A 17859-nucleotide genomic window follows, 5' to 3' on the forward strand; every position below is an offset into this window, starting at 1 on the left:
GGGTCTGATTGGTGGTGTGACCAGAGGTCTAATAAAGAATATTTTTTTCTTATTGTTCTCCTCTAAAACCTAGGTGCGTCTTATGGGCCAGTGCATCTTATAGAGTGAAAAATACGGTGTACAGGCCAAAAAAATACTTTAGAGCATATAACTGCACTGCTGAATGGCAAATAATACTTTTTGTTTTCCACTAATACACGCCAAAAAAGGCTGTAATTTTCTCACTTCACCACACAACGACTAATAAGACCTTTTTTTTGCACTAATACACCCCAAAAAAGGCTTTAGAACATATAACTGCACCGCTGAACGGCAACTAAGCCTTTATTTTTTCCACTAATACATGACAAAAAATGCTTTAGAACATGTAACTGCACCGCACAATGGCTAATAACACATAGAAATATTTCCTAGTAACACACTCTGTTAATGGCTGTATCACACAGCACTTGCACCCCAATAACAAGAAAGGTTTTCTGGAATTACAGAGGTATCATCTATTGCAAACCTGAAAGCAGCAGTATAATGGCAATTTGGATACCCAGTCAGTGCAGCAAGGTGTCATAGAATTGCTCCTATTATCCAGGCTGTACACTCCCCTATTGGACCCTCTTTTCCTTTTATAGGGTGGAATAATTCCTCCCTATCCTTTCCCTACACTTCTAATGATCTTTCCCTGAGCTTCTATTGAGCAAAATAAAAGTTTTCAAGTCTTTCCTAGCACTTTCCCTAGCGCCTGCTGACGTCTCTCCCTGCACTAAGCACACTGGAAAATGTCTGAATCCAAGATGGCTGAGGCTCTTTAAAGGGCTGTGACATCACAGGGCTGGCTGGCTGCTGATTGGTTGTATGCATGGCATTGTGGGCGATCCCTCGTTCCCAGAGTTCTTTGCTCCATGTCCTAACTAGTGATGGACGAACATTGGCCCCAAAAATTAGGCATTAACCTGACAGAAAACATCAAGTGATTATGTGGCAGGAGGTATATTAGACCAGTGTTTCCCAACCAGTGTGCCTCCAGCTGTTGCAAAACTACAACTCCCAGCATGCCCGCACAGCCAAAGGCTGTCCAGGCATTCTGGGAGTTGTAGTTTTGCAACAGCTGGAGGCACACTGGTTGGGAAACACTGTATTAGACGGTCATTGGATATCAATTTTACTGCAGGCCAGTACAAATAGATGTCAAATACATATGTTTAAAAGAACAAAAAATATAAAATTGGATTACAAACATGGCTAACGAAATCCTCCCTCTTGAAAACCCCCCAAATGATAATAGTTGAAATTCGATAACACGTGGTCGTCGTCAACAGGTGTTGAATTCCTCCGAGGTCCCAAACATTAGGCATTCACCGGACAGAACAGAACAAGTAATTATGTGGCTGGAGGTATATTAGAAGGTCATTCAATATCAATTTTACTGCAGGCCAGTGAAGTACAGGCCCCAAACATTAGGTATTCACCAGACAGAAAAGAACAATTGATAATGTGGCTGAAGGTAAATTAGGCGCTCACTGTATAACAATTTTACTGTTGGCCAGTTAGATTACAGGCCCCAAAAATTATGCATTCAATGTACATAAATGATCAAGTGATTATGTGGCCGGAGGTATATTAGACTGTCAATGGATATCAATTTTACAGCAGGCCTGTGGACTACAGGCCCCAAAAATTATTAATTCACCGTACAGGAAAGCACAATTAATAATGTGGCTAGAGGTAAATTAGGCTGTCACCGTATAACAATTTTACTGTTTGCCAGTTAGATTACAGACCCCAAAAATTATGCATTCACCGTACATAAATGATCAAGTGATTATGTGGCTGTAGGTATATTAGACGGCCATTCAATATCAATTTTACTGCAGGCCAGTACAAATAGATGTCCAAAAAATATAAAATTGGATTAAAACATGGCTAACGAAATCCTCAAATGATAATAGTTGAAATTCGATAACACGTGGTCGTCACAGGTGTTGAATTCCTCAGAGGTCCCAAACATCACCGGACAGAAAAGGCATTTTATGCCGCTTTATTTACCTAAGACAGGGACCATTATTTGTTCTGGGTGGTGGCGGATATTTGTGGGCTGTCATGATGAAATTCAATTAAACTTAGTCGTGACAGGTGTTGAATTCCTTCAAGATCCATGCCTCATTCATTTTTAGAAATGTGAGGTAGTCCACACAGTCGTGAGCTAGGCGAGTGCGCTTATCGGTCACAATCCCCCCTGCTGCACTGAACGTCCTTTCGGGCAGGACACTCGACAAGGGGCAAGCCAAGAGTTCCCTTGCAAATTGTGCCAGCTCTGGCCACAGGTCAAACCTGCACACCCAGTAGTCCAGGGGTTCCACACTTCTCAGAGCGTCAACATCAGCCGTTAACCTGATGTAGTCGGACACCTGCAGTCTAGACGTTCCCTGAGGCTGATCTGGAGGGCGGCTGTTGATGGGTTGGCTGCAAGAGTGATCTCATATCCGAAGTGACCAACACATCTTCAAAACCGCCCTCTTCTTGCATGCACTGTAGGGATTGGTACTCTCCACTGTTTCTCTGTGGGTGGAAATTCCTCTGTCAGTGCCCGCAACAGCAGAATGCAGCATCTCCCACAGTAAGGCCTGGAAATGCTGCATTCTGACAGCCCTCTGTGATGCTGAGAACATGTCCGCCATTTTGTGTTTGTACCAGGGGTCTAAGTAGGTTGCCACCCAGTACTGGTCCTTTCCCTTTATGCTTTTTATATGGGGGTCCCTCTTCAAACACTGGAGCATGAAGGCCCGCATTTGCACTAATTGGAAGTGGTGTAGCGGCCTGGCTCCTGCTCATCGCCCAGGAGAATGTCGTTCTCGGTCTCCTCCCCCCATCCATGGATAACACCAGGGATCCCATAAAAGTTTAAAGCCTGCTCTTCTTGCTCCTCCTCCTCTTCCTCACCCCAGGCAACATCCTCCTCTGACTCCTCATCAGACTCCTGCTGACTTGTCTCAGATGGAGTAGCCCCCCTGGGAAATCACTCAGCAATGCGACTTCCTCATCTTCCTGCTCCTCGACGGCTTGATCAATGACACGATGCAATGCTCACTCCAGAAAGAAGGCATAAGGTATGATGTCACTGATGGCGCCACGATTGCGACTGACCAGTTTGGTGATCTCATCAAATGGCCGCAGAAGTCTACTGTACATGTGTCGCGCATGAGCAGCCATTGGCGCAGTGAAAAAAAAAACAAGCTCCCAAGAACCTATCCTGCTGCAGAGTTCGTACAGGTAGTCATTAACGGCACATTTCTGCTGGAGAAGCCTATCAAGCATATACAAGTTGGAGTTTCAGCGCGTCGGGCAGTCACAAATCAGACGTCTGACGGGCAAGTGGTGAGCAAGGCGAGCCATGGCCGTGTAAGATCTTCTAAAATGGGCAGAGATTTTCCTGGCCTGCCGCAAGACGTCCTGGACCCCGAAATTATTTGGCAACGAATCGCTGCACGACTAAGTTCAAAACGTGTGCCATGAACGGCACGTGTGTCATTTTGGCCTGTTTAAGCGCGCTCAGCAGATTGGCACCGTTGTCGCACACCACTTTACCAACTGTCAAATTGAGCAGGGTTAGCCACTGATCGGCCTGTGACCGCAGAACTGAAAGCAGTGCAGGACCGGTGCAGTTTTTGGCTTCCAGGCACAACAGCCGCAGCACAGCATGGCAACGTCGCACGTCAAATAGGTTCTGGGAGCTTGGGGAGTACAGCGGAAGAGGCTGTAGCAGTGGAAAAGGAGGAGTCAGCCAAGGAGGAGACGTAGGATGGAGGAGGAGGAGAAGAAGAGTCAGGCCTGCATGCATTCGTGGTGGTAACACCAAATCCACATGGGTGCCATGGCTTAGATGCTTGACGGCCGTCAGAAAGTTCACCCAGTGGGCAGTAAAAGTTATGTACCTTCCCTGCCCGTGTTTTCTAGACCACGTGTCTGTGGTCAGATGTATCTTGGCACTGACACTGTGTGCCAGAGATACATTCACTTGCCGCTGAACGTGGCCATATAGCGCTGGGATGCCCTTCTGGGAGAAATATTTCCTTCTGGGGACCTTCCATTGCGGTGTGCCAATAACCACAAATTTTCTAAAGGCCTCCGAGTCCACCAATTTATATGGCAGTAGTTGGCGGGCTAGCAGTTCCGACAAGCCAGCGGTCTGCCGTTGGGCAAGAGGATTAGCCAGCGTCATCAATTTTTTTGTTTACGCTCGAACATTTGGACCACGGAAGCCTGCCTTGTGCCAGATTAACGCGACGGTGGAAGGTGAAGTGGAGGACAAATGGGAGGAGAGAGGAGAAGGAGAAGATGCAGGACATGGAGCACCAGGAGTGTGGCTTTGTGGGTTCTGATGGTTTCTCCCACTGGGCTCGGTGATGGGAGGCCAGGTGCCTTCTTAAGGAGTGTTGGGCTTACCACGACTTATGCGTTGACAGCACATGCTGCAGATTGCAACACTTTTATCAGCAGCTGACAAGTTAAAAAAAAAGCCCACACTGCGGAGCCATGTGCTGGCATCCTGGGAGCGCAAGAATGTGACTGTGCATGGTGGATGTCTCGCTCCAGATACATTTGAAGTCTTCTTTTGCCTCCTGTGCACTGCAAGTTCTGCCTGATTCTCCTCCTTCTTTTCCCTATCTGCTGCTCCGTCTCTCCCTCTGAACTCCCCTCCTCTTCCTCTCTTGTGGGCACCAAAATGACGTCCATCGACACATCATTATCGTCACTTTCACCACCACTGACATTAAAGATCTCAGAGTAGGCAGCAACAGCGTGGACCACCCTCCTTGGTCTGATCTGGGTACTGTCGTCAGACCGCTGGGTGGCAGCCGTTGCTACCTCCTCTTCCTCATCCGATGCCAAGAATGGCTGCGCATCAGTAAGGTCTGTGAATTGATGGGAAAATAATTCCTCTGATTTGAGTGGAGGGGCTATGGTGGTGCTGGTGTCTTTGGGGGTGCACACAGCAGAGAGTGAAGAGGGTGCAGATACAGAGGATGAGGAGGGTGCAGAAGCGGAAGGCTGAGTGAGCAACTCAACCAACTCTGGTGTGTACTTTGACGTACTTGCACGTACCTTCTCCAACTTCCCACTTAGGCTCCGGCCTGGTGCACCTGCCCGACCCCTACCACCCCTGCAGAATGGCCTGCCTCTACCTCTGCCTGTCATTTTCAAAATAACTCTGTGACAATGTCCCTTATAGAAGAGCAGTATTTGTGGAAGCAAGTATATAGAACCTCTTAATCAGTTTTTTTTGGGGGGCAACTGGTATATCACACCAGTTGCAATTAGTTGTTCTAATGTCGTTTGTCCTTCTGTATAGCTACGGTATCTCAGCAGAACCGCACACAAATGCTGCACAATACAAATGCACTATATAGAAATTATATTATAGGTATATCACACCCCTGCCTCAATCAGATTTTTTTTAGGGCAACTGGTATGTCACACGAGTTGCAATTAGTTGTTCCAATGTCGTTTGTCCCTCTGTATAGCTGCGGTATTTTAGCAGAACCGCACACAAATGCTGCACAATGCAAATGTACTATAGAAATTATATTCTAGGTATATCGCACCCCTGCCTCAATCAGATTTTTTTGGGGGCAACTGGTATATCACACCAGTTGCAATTAGTTGTTCCAATAGCGTTTGTCCCTCTGTATAGCTGTGGTATTTCAGCAGAACCGCACACAAATGCTGTACAATACAAATGCACTATAATATACTTTCTATGTTGGAAAGTATATTATAAGTATACTGTATTACACCCCTCAGTATGTCACACCTATCGATAGCACACTTATACCAGTCCTTAAAAGCACTTTTGTGGCCCTATTAGCTAGCGTTTGGTGTCCCTGCTCCACACAGCAACCTCTCCCTACACTGGCAAAAGACTGAATGTAAAATGACAGCCAGATCGGGTTTATTTATAGGGTAGGGGGTATGTCCATGCGCTGAAACGTCTCAATTGGCTGTCCTATCCTACATGATGGATGTGTCACATGGGTCAAAGTTCTGCACAATGCAAAGAATTTGGCACCGGTGGATATCGCCATATGTTCGCCTGTTCGGCGAACAGCGAACGAGCAAAGTTTCTCTTGAAACGACCGCCGGGCATACCGCAGCAGCCATTTTAGGAAAAAGTGTGATTCGTTACCACGAAGTGTCAGGAAATTCGGATTCGGTGCAAATCGAATTTTTCATGAAATTCGGATCGAATTCCACTTCGTCAACTTTGATTCGCTCTTCTCTACTAATAACTATAACCTGTAATGTTATTACCCTCCAGAAATACATCCAGGCTCCTCTTGAACTCTTTTAGTGAACTCACAATCACCACCTCCTCAGGCAGAGAGTTCCATAGTCTCACTGCTCTTACCGTAAAGAATCCTCTTCTATGTTTGTATACAAACCTTCTTTCCTCCAGACGCAGAGGATGTCCCCTCGTCACAGTCACAGTCCTGGGGATAAATAGTTGATGGGAGAGATCTCTGTACTGACCCAGGAAATATGTATGCATAGTTATTAGATCTCCCCTCAGTCGTCTTTTTTCTAAGGTGAATAACCCTCATTTTGATAATATTTCTGGTCCTCCCATTCCAGTTGATACTTTAGTTGCCCTCCTCTGAACCCTCTCCAGCTCTGCTATGTCTGCTTTGTTCACAGGAGCCCAGAACCTTACACAGTACTCCATGTGTGGTCTGACTAGTGATTTGTAAAGTGGTAGGACTATGTTCTCATCATGGGCATCTATGCCCCTTTTGATGAACCCCACAATCTTATTGGCCTTGGCCCCAGCTGTCTGCCACCGGTTTCTACAATTACGTTTGCTGTCCACTAAAATAGGTCCTTTTCCATGTCAGTGTTACCCAGTATTTTACCATTTAGTATGTACGGGTGACTTGCATTATTCCTTCTCGTGTACATAAACTTACATTTGTCAGTGATAAACCTTATCTGCCCAAGCCTCCAATTCTATCCAGATCCATTTGTAGCAGTATACTGTCCTCTTTCATGGTAATTACTTTACACAGTTTAGTGTCATCTGCAAAAATCGTAGTCCTGTAAGAGAAAAGCCCAAAAACAATGCTGCTAGCAAAAAAAAAAAAACAAAGCAAAAAAAAAAAACCTCTATGGAGCATCTATATGTATAGTAAGGATCTTGGAACTTTGGAGACTGACAACGTCAGCACTGTTATATTTTTTTTTTGCTGTGATAAAGGGGTATTTCCACATTAAAAAAGTGACGCATATAAGGTCTTTATGCCAAATGTTTCATTTAGAAATGTGGCATCTTGCATACTTGCATACAATGCAAGGCCAGCTGGTCACCCTGTCCGAACCCTGACTACTACTGCTGTCCTACTGACTCAATTCTTCATTACACTCCCACCTCAATGACACTCTAGGAAGCCAACTACTCCACCTATCCCATCTTAACTTCAGTCCATCCATGACTGAGGCTCCTACTGTAAATGTCAGCAGAAAGGACAAAACAAAATATAACCTTAGGGTGGGTTCACACTAGCGTTAGGCATTCCGTTATGGCTTTCCGTTATAACATGGAAACTAACGGAATCCATAAGACGGAAGGACGGATCAGTTCTTCTGCCTATAGACTTGTATTATGATGACGGAATGGAAAATGGAAGCCTATTAAAAGGCATTCCGTTTGCTTTCCGTCCTAATAGAAATCTATGGGAAAGCATAACGGAAGCAAGATGGAAAACAAAGTCCTGTCTTGGAATTCCATTATTTTCCATTATAACCATGTTATAACGGAAAGCCATAATGGAATCCCTAACGCTAGTGTGAACCCACCCTTACTGAGATTGAATACAAGACTCATCTCCTCATCACATCTTCAGAATGATACATTTAATGAGTTGTGAAGTTAATTGGTTACATTTGGAATAATGTTCAATAAATGAAATTGCTGTTGATATATCTACCTTTTTGCATATGAAAACTACAAAAAAAAAGCATTATAAAACAAATGATAAAAGTGAAAGGAAATTATTCATGAAGATCCAGCTTCTAGCATCATGTATACAATTACGTGTAAATTAATTTAGCTTTTTATCCACATCCTTAAGTTCCTCTTCAGTCTAACTCTCTGTAGAATAAATTTACAGAATATAATAATAAAGATCACTCGATAACTAGGAAAGCTATCTCTAAGATTTGTTTGCTTGTTATTCTTCTAAATTGAATCACAGAAAAATTCGGGTTTGGTAGATTCAGAATTTTTTCAATAAGGCCTCATGCACACGACCGTATTTTTTCACGGTCCGCAAAACGGGGTTCCGTTGGTCCGTGATCCGTGTCCGTTTTTTCGTCCGTGGGTCTTCCTTGATTTTTGGAGGATCCACGGACATGAAAAAAAAGTTGTTTTGGTGTCCGCCTGGCCGTGCGGAGCCAAACGGATCCGTCCTGAATTACAATGCAAGTCAATGGGGACGGATCCGTTTGACATTGACACAATATGGTGCAATTTCAAACGGATCCGTCCCCCATTGACTTTCAATGTAATGTCAGGAGTCCCTATTATACCATCGGATCAGAGTTTTCTCCAATCCGATGGTATATTTTAACTTGAAGCGTCCCCATCACCATGGGAACGCCTCTATGTTAGAATATACTGTCGGATATGAGTTAGATCGTGAAACTCATATCCGACAGTATATTCTAACACAGAGGCATTCCCATAGTGATGGGGACGCTTCTAGTTAGAATATACTACAGACTGTGTAAATGACTGCCCCCTGCTGCCTGGCAGCACCCGATCTCTTACAGGGGACTGTGATCCGCACAATTAACCCCTCAGGTGCTGCACCTGAGGGGTTAATTGTGCATATCATAGCCCCCTGTAAGAGATCAGGGGCTGCCAGGCAGCATGGGGCAGTCATGTACACAGTTCGTAGTATATTCTAACTAGAAGCGTCCCCATCACTATGGGAACGCCTCTGTGTTAGAATATACTGTCGGATATGAGTTTCACGATCCGTCTGTATGAAAGTAACCTATGGCCACGGATCACGGACGCGGATGCCAATCTTGTGTGCATCCGTGTTCTTTCACGGACCCATTGACTTGAATGGGTCCGTGAACCGTTGTCCGTCCAAAAAATAGGACAGGTCATATTTTTTTGACGGACAGGAAACACGGATCACGGATGCGGCTGCAAAACGGTGCATTTTCCGATTTTTCCACGGACCCATTGAAAGTCAATGGGTCCGCGAAAGAAAAAAAGGAAAACAGCACAACGGCCACGGATGCACACAATGGTCGTGTGCATGAGGCCTAAGGCAAATTGAGGAATCTTTTCACTTATCTCCACTGAGTTACTGGTTTCGGCAAACAAGACTTAGGCCTCTTTCACACAGGTGAGATTTCCGCGCGGGTGCAGTGCGTGAGGTGAACGCATTGCAACCGCACTGAATACGGACCCATTCATTTCTATGGGGCTGTGCACATGATCGGTGATTTTCACGCATCACTTGTGCGTTGCGTGAAAATCGCAGCATGCTCTATATTGTGCGTTTTTTTCAAAACCGTGTGAAAATCGCAAGCATCTGCAAGCAAGTGCGGATGCGGGACGATTTTCACGCATGGTTGCTAGGAGACTATCAGGAGGGGGACCCGATCATTATTATTTTCCCTTATAACATGGTTATAAGGGAAAATAATAGCATTCTTAATACAGAATGCTTAGTAAAATAGAGATGGAGGGGTTACATTTTTTTATTTTATTATTTAACTCACCTCATCCACTTGTTCGCGCAGCCCGGCTTCTCTTCTGTCTTCTTCTTTGATGCCCAGGAAGAAAAGGACCTGTGGTGACGTCACTGCGCTCATCACATAGTCCGTCACATGATCCATCACCATGGTGATAGATCATGTGATGGACCATGTGATGAGCGCAGTGACGTCACCACAGATCCTTTTCCTCCTGGGCAAAGAAGAAGACAGAAGAGAAGCCGGGCTGCGCGAACGAGTGGATGAGGTGAGTCTAATTTTTTTTATTTTTTTTTAACCCCTCCATCCCTATTTTACTAAGCATTCTGTATTAAGAATGCTATTATTTTCCCTTATAACCATGTTATAGGAGAAAATAATAAAATCTACACTACATCTAACCCAAACCCGAACTTCTGTGAAGAAGTCGGGGTTCAGGTCTGGGTACCAAATATGCCAATTTTTCTCACATGCGTGCAAAACACATTAAAACGCTTTGCACTAGTGGGGAAAAATCACGCATTTTCCTGCAACGCACCCGCATCTTTTCCCGTACGTCACCTGCAACGCCCGTGTGAACCCAGCCTTATACTTTGTACTGTATGAGTTCTGGAAGTCTCTAATAAACTTTGTATATTGATGACTATTTTTTGGATTTCTGCTTGTTTTCATGGAATGGAAACCTTAAAGGAAAACCATCCCAAGCCGCCAGCAGTACCTGACAGTAGCCAGCAGCGTGTTTCTGACAATAATTTTCTTCCTGGAGGCCGATGCGGCTAAAGCTCAGAAAACGTTCTTTTATCCCCTGCCTTCTCTAGTCATGCTTGAAGTCAAGGGGGCAGCGGCCTTCTTGCTTCAAGTCAAGATAACCACGCCCCCTTCCCTGCCCCTTCGCTGTGACTGACAGTGCTTATGCAGAGAGTTCGGCAAAGCCAGCCAAACAGCCAGCTGTCAGTCACAGCAAAGGGGCTGGGAAGGGGGAGTGGTTATTGTCGGAAACGCGCTGCTGGCTACTCTCAGGTACTGGTTTCCTTTATTTATTTTTTTGTTTTTTGTTTATTTCAAGATAATCAGTTCCCTACAACTATAAAGAAAGCGGAAGTGTAACGGTCACGTCCACACACACACAGGGGGAAGGGTAGTGACCACTGCGCTCCACTCTCACCCCTGGCCCTGCCTACTTCCCTCACGAGTCCTGATGACAGGGGACAACTGGACGACAGTCCCTAACTTAGGATATGTGCAGGGAAGACAGACAAGACAAAATACGGAACATGAACGGACCGGGTCAGAACCAAGAGAGCTACGCAGTACAAAGGATTAAGCAAAGAATGGTCAGGAGAAGCCGGGGTCAAATGCCAGGAGAGCAGAGAAGTACAAGAGGAGTCCTAAGAGAGTAGTCAGGTGCGAGCCGAGGTCACAATACCAGGACGGATGCGCAGTACAGGAGGAGCAGGCAAAAGGATGGTCAGGGAACAGGATCAGGTAAGTATTCAGCAGTCCAACAAATAGCCAGGAACCTAGAAATTAACAGGCAACCTGTAGCCAGCAGGCTGCCTGTATTTATAGTGGGGAGTGAGGGTCATGTGACGTGGCCAGCGTCACATGACCGACAGACCAACCAGTCGAGCACCGAGTGATCAGCTCGGTGCTCAAGGCAGACTAGGAGCAGGGAGCCACCCAGCTAGTAAAGCCGCCCTGGGAATGAGGTCAAGCACAGATCCTCATTCCCAAAGCTAAGCAACAGGTCTGCGGGCAATGGGGGACCGAGTGCACCTTTGGAACCCCGTGACAGGAAGTGTTTGACTAGAGAGCTGGAAATCCCTTTTAAGAATGGTTTACTCTGTTACCTTCAGATCTATGGAAACTTGGGAGAAGCCAAATAACATACTCTTCTTTGGTAAACTGATAAGTTCAACACTGCTACATCTGTACTTTATTCATTATTTGCACATTAACAGCTAGTAATTTAATACTTTATTGGGCCTGTTTGACTGCCCTCGATATCCGGTAACTTAATTGACAATGACAATGACTTTTGGCACTGGAGGACAAATGACATCCACTGAATGAATTGATGTGCCGTGTTGTTTTTAAGGGGCTTCGTGTATTGAGCCTAGTCCTGTATAGCTCGGAGGACTGTCACAGTGGTTCCCAAGGCAATAGCAGCTGATCCCAGCATGACGTCCCCCCAATGTCGGTCTTCTCTAGAAGTACTATTTGACAAGTGGTTTTGCAGATTTTATGTGCAAAGACATGATCGTTACATTGTAGCTCCAAATGATCCTTGCCACATTCTGAGAAGTATTTCCATTTACAGGCGGGAGAATGGTCTCTGCCATCAAGAACAAAGCCTTCATTTTACACATAATCAAATGGATGCCTATTAATTCACTTTCCCTGAAATGTTCTGAAACCAATACCCTTCCATTTACTCCTGCTGGGTAAATATATTGTACAACAAACAGCAGGACTTGCTTCTCTCCCATTGATTTGTTATTTGTGCTGCTAATTGCACTTTACAAATATATCTACTTTCTGTACTGTTTAAGTTACAGCATGTGCATGGGCATATAGTATTGGTAAGTCTTCTATCATGCGAATGCGGAAAATATCAATGGTAATTCATTAGTAATAAATTATGCAGACATCCTTGAAAGGCAAGAAATGTGGTTTTCAAGGTAAATCAAAATATCGTTTGCTCAATCCTCTATGTTCTGCTCCAAAGCATCTACCCTATGACATGAGCCACCTTCACAAATCAACACCTACAGCACTCCTAGTATGCTCCATACAATACAAAAATGCACAACCTATGTAAATTTTATTAATAAAGGCAAATTTTTCAAATAGAAGAAGAATTGTGATGGCACACTCACATTTGGTTTAAACTAGAAGGCATTTATTATTAATTGATTAAAATATTTGGATTTATTCTTTATTGTAAAATGGATATAAAAATAGTATAAATAAATTTAAGGATAAAGTGAAAAATGTGATTGTTATTTAAAATGTGATTTTGGTTGGTGTTAAATGTAAAATAAATAGTCAATGATCATGAATGGGATCAGTAAGATGTCTTAAAGGATCCAACAGCTGTTCAAAAAATTCAAAAAGTCCTTCAGGATAGATGTGGATGAATTAACAATGGTTCAGTCATGTGAGACAGTGACGATAATCCAAGAGGATACTCAATATGAATAACAAATAAAAATAAAAACAAATAAATAAATAATAGCAAAATGTCCGTGCACAAAATGGATAGAGTGAAGGTAGATCAATGAATGAAAAGGATTAAGGGTAAAGATGAAGATATATAAAAAAATGTTTTAAAAAATTATGTTTAAAAAATATATATATATACACTGCTCAAAAAAATTAAGGGAACACAAAAATAACACATCCTAGATCTGAGTTAATTAAATATTCTTCTGAAATACTTTGTTCTTTACATAGTTGAATGTGCTGACAACAAAATCACACAAAAATAAAAAAATGTAAATCAAATTTTTCAACCCATGGAGGTCTGGATTTGGAGTCACACTCAAAATTAAAGTGGAAAAACACTCTACAGGCTGATCCAACTTTGATGTAATGTCCTTAAAACAAGTCAAAATGAGGCTCAGTAGTGTGTGTGGCCTCCACGTGCCTGTATGACCTCCCTACAACGCCTGTGCATGCTCCTGATGAGGTGGCGGACGGTCTTCTGAGGGATCTCCTCCCAGACCTGGACTAAAGCATCTGCCAACTCCTAGACAGTCTGTGGTGCAACGTGACGTTGGTGGATAGAGCGAGACATGATGTCCCAGATGTGCTCAATTGGATTCAGGTCTGGGGAACGGGCGGGCCAGTCCATAGCATCAATGCCTTCGTCTTGCAGGAACTGCTGACACACTCCAGCCACATGAGGTCTAGCATTGTCTTGCATTAGGAGGAACCCAGGGCCAACCGCACCAGCATATGGTCTCACAAGGGGTCTGAGGATCTCATCTCGGTACCTAATGGCAGTCAGGCTACCTCTGGCGAGCACATGGAGGGCTGTGCGGCCCTCCAAAGAAATGCCACCCCACACCATTACTGACCCAATGCCAAACCGGTCATGCTGGAGGATGTTGCAGGCAGCAGAACATTCTCCACTGCGTCTCCAGACTCTGTCATGTCTGTCACATGTGCTCAGTGTGAACCTGCTTTCATCTGTGAAGAGCACAGGGCGCCAATGGCCAATTTGTCAATCTTGGTGTTCTCTGGCAAATGCCAAACGTCCTGCACGGTGTTGGGCTGTAAGCACAACCCCCACCTGTGGAAGTTGGGCCCTCATATCACCCTCATGGAGTCTGTTTCTGACCGTTTGAGCAGACACATGCACATTTGTGGCCTGCTGGAGGTCATTTTGCAGGGTTCTGGCAGTGCTCCTGCTGCTGGGTTGTTGCCCTCCTACGGCCTCCTCCACGTCTCCTGATGTACTGGCCTGTCTCCTGGTAGCGCCTCCATGCTCTGGACACTACACTGACAGACACAGCAAATCTTCTTGCGACAGCTCGCATTGATGTGCCATCCTGGATAAGCTGCACTACCTGAGCCACTTGTTTGGGTTGTAGACTCCGTTTCATGCTACCACTAGAGTGAAAGCACCGCCAGCATTCAAAAGTGACCAAAACATCAGCCAGGAAGCATAGGAACTGAGAAGTGGTCTGTGGTCACCACCCGCAGAACCACTCCTTTATTGGGGGTGTCTTGCTAATTGCCTATAATTTCCACCTGTTGTCTATCCCATTTGCACAACAGCATGTGAAATTGATTGTCACTCAGTGTTGCTTCCTAAGTGGACAGTTTGATTTCACAGAAGTGTGATTGACTTGGAGTTACATTGTGTTGTTTAAGTGTTCCCTTTATTTTTTTGAGCAGTGTATATATATATATATATATATATATATAAATAAACTGCAGTGCCGGAGGCTGTTGGATCCTTTAAGACATCTTACTGATCCCATTGATGATCATTGACTATTTATTTTACATTTAACACCAACCAAAATCACATTTTAAATAACAATCACATTTTTCACTTTATCCTTACATTTATTTTTACTATTTTTATATCCATTTTACAATAAAGAATAAATCCAAATATTTTAATCAATTAATAATAAATACCTTCTAGTTTAAACCAAATGCGAGTGTGCCATCACAATTCTTCTTCTTTTTAACCCCATATATTCATACGGTTTTTAGGTGTACCGGTGATTGAGCACCTCTATTCATATTGGTCAACTGGTGAGCCACGAGTAATCTTATTCTGTATCTACATTTTTCAAATAGTTTAAAACCATATGTGATGGAGGACAGAGGTCAAACCAAAAATATGTAAACTCAATTCCTTACATGCTCATAGAATAGTACTAAGGGCATGTTCACATCTGCGTTGGAGGCTCAGTTCAGGGCCTCCATCACAGAGATCGTCAAAAATAGCAAAGAGCAAAGTCCTGCATTTTTTCTCCGCTATAGAAATGTTCTCCCGAACGGAAATTGAACGGATTCCATTATAGCCAATTGGATCTATTAGGCTCTGTTCCTGTCAGTTTTGCCGAATGGAGCAATTCCGTTAATTTCAAAGAAAGAAAATAAGGCTCCGTTTGGGGCCTCCGTCATGAGTTCATCAAAAATAGCAAAGAGGAAAGTCCTGCAGGCAGGACTTTTTTCTCCGTTAAAAAAATGTTCTCCTGAATGAAAACTGAATGGATCCCATTGTAGTCAAGTGGATCTATTAGGCTTCATTTCTGTCAGTTGTGCCGAATGACAATTCCGTTATTTTCGAAGAACGGAAGTAAGGTTCCATTCGGGGCCTCCGTCACAGAGTTAATCAAAAATAGCAGAGAGAAAAGTCGTGCAGGCAAAAATGTTCACCTGAACGGAAACCGAATGGATCCAATTATAGTCAATGGAATCAGTTAGGGTCGGTTCCCGTTAGCTATGTGTTGAATCCAACACTTATGTTATTTTCGAAGAACGGAAATAATGGCGCTGACGTGAAAGAGCCCTAATGTGATGCAATATAGGTAATCCCATACAAACATAGCTCTCACTGCAATCCTTATATTTCTGCAGCATGCATGATGCTATAAAATCCTGCGTAAATTACATAAATAGAGAACAATTAAGCAGCATAAAGTGTGCTAACAAATAGTACAGATTACAAACAGGTATTAGGCATCATTGAATGTACAGGCTTGACCTTCATCTAAGACCCTGACATGCGTTTCAACTTACATCTTCTTCCAGGGGTACTGTGCAAATAGTTAAAACTCTGTTTTGTTTATATAGTTAGCTCCTAGGCACATCTATGTGTCGCCACGGTTACAGACTACAAACTCTGTGTAGTCTGATTGTGCCATCAAACTTTCTTTAATCTGTCCCTTTCCTGTTAATCTGCTGAATGCAATTCAATATACCCCAAAAAATTGACATTAAGCATAAAGGGTGCCAGACCTACTCATCCGAAGTGTGTTTGATCCACGTAAAATACATTCACCACCTGACTATCCAGAGGTGTAACAGTTCCTTTTTGAAATATTAAAGAAAGTATTTTGGCCATTCTGATTCTTTAAGATCTGATCTTCTTCAGGATCATTTATTATCACACAGAATATTCCTCACTGAAGGTCTGTATTGAGAAAACTGCCTTTTATTGTTAACTACTTTGCTGAGAGAGCAGCATATTAACTGCTGCTCTGAGTAGTTTTGCAAGAAAGATTAATGTGCTGCCTCTAGCCATAGGACTCTGAAGACATCTAATGCAAAAGCCAAAAACATCTCCATCAGCCAGTGAAAAAGAAAGCATGGATGAACTGACCTTTTTTTTTCTGAAAAAAAGTAATTACTATAAACTTAGATTAACCAATTTAACCAATCATTGAACCCCTCAACCAACCATTTAACCATCATTGAACTCCTCAGAAGCAGCATTCATCTCTGATCGCAGCATCTGGCATTACAATCGAGGCCTTTCAGGGGTTAATCAGAGTAAAAAAAACAACATACTCACCTTATCCATTTGCTCTCGGAGAGGCCTTTGCGGCCATCTTGATTGAAGAAACTGGGCAAAATACTTAATATTGCAGCCTTTGCTGCATCTGTTATTGTTAAAAACAAGCTTGAAATACTTCAATAATTATCTGGCTTTGAAAAAACACCCATTTTTAGCAATACCCTCCATCTGGGGCCTCTGCCGCATTAGTCAGTGTGCATTTTAAGCTATAAATACAGCTATAATTTTCTGGGTTTAAAAAAACACCCATTTTGGGCAAAATACACAATTTTACAGCCCTTGCTCCGTCTGCACATGTGAAATTCAAGCGTTATATACAGCTGTCATATTCTGTTAGTAAAAAAACACCCATTTTGGACAAAAATCTTAAATTGCAGCCTAGTCTGCATCTGTACGTGTGAGATACACCCTTCAGATATTGTGGTTCTATTCTGCTATTAGAAAAACACCCATTTTGGGCAAAAATCTTAAATTGCGGCCTAGTCTGCATCTGTACATGTGAAATACACCTTTTAGATACTGTGGTTCTATTCTGCTATTAGAAAAACACCCATTTTGGGCAAAAATCTTCAATTGCGGCCTAGTCTGCATCTGTCCGTGTGAGATACACCCTTCAGATATTGTGGTTCTATTCTGCTATTAGAAAAACACCCATTTTGGGCAAAAATCTTAAATTGCGGACTAGTCTACATCTGTACGTGTGAGATACACCCTTTACATACCGTTGTTCTATTCTGCTAATAAAAAACACCCATTTAGGGCAAAAAACAAAAAATTTCAGACTTTGCTGCATATGTGTCACGGATGGTGTTGCAGAAAACTGGAAGTTATAAATAAATATCCGACTGACTTGATCCCAAACTAAGGAACATATGGGTGAGCCCTATAAAACCCCTAGAGCTCTCCCTGACTGCTAAGCCCATGCAAAGATCTTTATGATAGAAGATTGCATGCCCTCGTACCTAGACTGTGTAACACCTGAAAACCCTATAATAGTGAGGGGACACGACCACCGGCTCCCTGCACTTAATACGGAGGGAGTCAGGGTCACCTAG

At 43.4% G+C, this 17859-nt stretch overlaps 1 protein-coding gene across 1 annotated transcript in view; it reads left to right on the forward strand.

Annotated features, from left to right (window-relative positions):
• The window catches only part of SHANK1 (SH3 and multiple ankyrin repeat domains 1), a 553037-nt gene that overhangs the window by 83867 nt on the left and 451311 nt on the right, over positions 1–17859 (forward strand). The gene's annotated exons all lie outside the window — the stretch shown is intronic.

This window comes from Bufo bufo, chromosome 1, assembly GCF_905171765.1.
Source record: "Bufo bufo chromosome 1, aBufBuf1.1, whole genome shotgun sequence".
In the NCBI taxonomy this organism is placed as follows: Eukaryota; Metazoa; Chordata; class Amphibia; order Anura; family Bufonidae; genus Bufo; species Bufo bufo.